The sequence below is a fragment of the Priapulus caudatus genome, unplaced genomic scaffold, assembly GCF_000485595.1.
Source record: "Priapulus caudatus unplaced genomic scaffold, Priapulus_caudatus-5.0.1 Scaffold86, whole genome shotgun sequence".
NCBI lineage: Eukaryota > Metazoa > Priapulida > Priapulimorpha > Priapulimorphida > Priapulidae > Priapulus > Priapulus caudatus.
In genome coordinates this window covers 470,176-473,398 of record NW_014577147.1, presented here as the reverse complement: position 1 = coordinate 473,398, position 3,223 = coordinate 470,176, and the positions used below count along the sequence as shown (strand labels likewise).

Genomic DNA, 3,223 nt, shown 5'->3' with positions numbered 1-3,223 from the left:
TCGGGCTAAGGGTGTTTCGACATTTCATACTGGGTTTATCCACCTGAAGCGGGATAAACCCCAGTATGAAAGCGGCATAAGTGTTGTTGTTGTAAGTGTCAGCAGGGGCGCAAATCCAGGAGGGACAGGGGGACATGTCCCCCCCACGAATTTTGGATATATATATATATACATATACATATGTTTGTGTGTATGTGTGTGTGTATGTGCGCGCGTGTGTGAGTGTGTGCGTGCGCGCACGCGCGCGCGCGTGTGTTACTGTTTCGCCAAACAACAAGGCTAACATTTCTGCCAGGTATTAAGGTTCAGACTGGTGCTCGAAACGTCTGAAGGGAAATCCGAAGTGAGCGCTAGAATCAGAAGAGCCTCAGCCGCGCTCAACGTAAACAAACACGAACTAAATAATAATAGTAGGGCAGCTATTGCAACATCGGGGTAACTCATTCGAGCTCATTCGAAGGAAACATTGCTGTAGGACGGTGCGGTAAGGTATTATAAACGTGTTAGAGGTGCACAATGTCGTACAATCTTCTGCTTAATGAGGGCTAGCGCGTGTGAAATATAGTCCTATCTTGGATTAGCCCCGGGTTCACGTCTTTCAGTACATGATCTCGAGCTCACGAAATAACAGTTTTAGGTCGAATCTGTCCAACGATCCGAACAGGTTGGCCAGCGGTGCTGAATAGCTTGTAAATCCTCGGCTAGACGTCGTGTTTGTTTTAGAAATGATAGGCGTAGATTTAAACCGTTTCCCTATAGCATATAGTCGGTCAAACGTGCATCATGTGACTGCGATATTCGTGCAGCCTTGAAGAGGCTTTCGTTTTCCGCGTTTGACACACATTAGGCGAAAAAAATTTCCGCTCTCACGGTATTATTCTGCGATTACGATGAAGAATTCGAAGTGGAGGCTCTTTTGGAGCGAACGTTGAAACATTATTTACGCATTGACCGATTCGCTCGGATTCTTGCCCCTTTCGAGATTTCACAGTTTATGTGTTATGAATGCGAATCATAATGTTCCCCGCTATTAGTTATGGTTACGCGATGCTATATATTCGTGACGTTCACACTGTTTGTACTCTTTGTATACTGGAAATATGTAGAGACTTACCACCGAGTTCTCGCATTTCTAAAAGCAGCGGTAAATCAAGTAAAATTACGACCTTAACCGTGACGCATAAATTTCAGTTACGACCTTCTTGCGTATATACTTTATTAGGAATTAATATCTCCCCATACGCGACAGCTTTTTTAAATCTTAATGCAGTAGGGTGTTTGTCTGCGGCAATATATGGCTAGCAGAGACTATTTATGATTATGTACATAGATTTATGACGCAACAACTGGCAACACTAAAAATATAGCGTGCTAAAAAATCGATAGAAGCTTTAAAATGGCCATCATGTGGAAAACGTGGGCGTTAGTGCATATACCATCTCATAATTATATATCATGTACGCGCAGACGGGCGTATATACTTGCATACACGCACATACATGTGCCCAGGCAGGTACGTATACGCATGTTGATATACGTATATGTGCATGCGTGTGTGTATGCGCCTGAACCAAGGATCAAACCTATGCGTACTGCAACTGCACCACTGTTGTTTCTCTACATGTCAGGTGTTGTTGAAGTAGCGAAGATTATTTCAGACCATTTCGTAATTATTACCAAGCACATATAATTTCTCTACGCTAATCTCTATTCCTTGTTGTTTGACAAATTTTGAAGCCCGAAGACCATCAACATAATATATCAGTAGTTCGTAAAGAAGCAAATGTGCTTTCCATGCGCAAAAAAAACGATGTATGTTCATGAGTTTTATCATGCACAGTTAAAAATAGCATTAGCTGCCAAAAACGGCCATATTTAGAAAATCGGAAGACTGCACATTCACGTTATTCTCAGCGGCTTGCTCATGCTACCATACCATTGCTTCTATAGCTAAGACACTCGAATATGAAAGCCAATACGAAATGCATTAGCTGTATGACTTACATCTTATACTGAGGACATTGACAATATCTAACAGATTCATCCCATTGTTCCGTAAAATGCAATGAATATTTATAAACATATGTATATATATATAAATAAATAAATAAATATATATATATAAATATATATATATATATATGGTATAGTATATAATATACATAATAAACATCTACGACAACGTGTACTTTTGTCGTACTTCTAGACTTACCAGAAGGCTGGATACCTCAATGCAAGCTTTGAAACCACAAATGTTAAGCAAGAGTGACTAGAACAGGTGAGTGGCGGCTTCTATATACGTCGGACGGCCACCCCTGACCCACTGACGGTGATGGTCCGAAGAAATCCGCGCCATTCACTGATAACCTAGTTATGGGCCGGCAACACACTCGCCTGACACGCCCACAATGATTCCGCAACCGCTCGTGTGTATGGAATCAGCGCCATGTTGCGCTCACGTTCGCATTACCTGTGATCACTTACAGGTGTGTGTGTGGCAGGGCTGATTGCTCAGCTGAGCCTTGCTGCAGCGGGATGACGCGGGCGTGACACACAGGTAAACACGAGTGCGTGCGTGCGCCCCGCCCCGTTACGAGCCAACCATCACAAATTGGGTCGTGATGATGTTTGTCTCTTTCTTTTGAGTAGAGAGCGATCTTTGAGAAGCGCCTGTCGTAGCTAAGGCTCGTAATTGTGTGAAACTAGCGGGTGCGTGTTTCTGCCCCGCGGTGGGCTTTTGCAAGTTTCGCGCAAGCAGAACTCGCAGCGCGCGGCTGCATGACACGCGAGAGCGTGTGACGCGCTTGCTGGAAACATGACGACAATAAGTCTTTTGGGAATTTTCGACGAATTAAAAATTAATGATGCTAAATGCATCTTATTGAATGATGGCATTTCGCGAATGAAATTCTCTGAGCATTTTCGTGTTTTATTCATGGATGCATTCGCGTCGTTGCTAAATGAGATGCGGTGTAATGTAAACGTGTATGGCGTAAAAAGCAGATAACATGTACGCAGCGTGTGCTTGACCGGGCAGGCGGAAACGTCGCTCGACTTATCGCATGGGTGTAAGCGGACCTAATATCAAAAATAAATAATATTCACACTCTGGTTTTTCTGGGTGTCCGAATGCATTCATGAGGCGCGTGTGTATGTAATGCGTAAGTATCTCTCTCTCTCTCTCTCTCTCTCTCTCTCTCTCTCTCTCTCTCTCTCTCTCTCT

At 43.4% G+C, this 3,223-nt stretch overlaps 1 protein-coding gene across 1 annotated transcript in view; it reads right to left on the bottom strand.

Moving 5' to 3' along the window:
* The window catches only part of LOC106804760 (glycine-rich RNA-binding protein 5, mitochondrial-like), a 4,135-nt gene extending 1,733 nt beyond the window's left edge, over nt 1–2,402 (bottom strand). The window contains exon 1 of the mRNA XM_014806082.1: nt 2,213–2,402. The gene's annotated coding sequence lies outside the window, so the exon portion shown is untranslated. The remainder of the gene's footprint in view (nt 1–2,212) is intronic.
* Between the last annotated feature and the right edge of the window lie 821 nt (nt 2,403–3,223).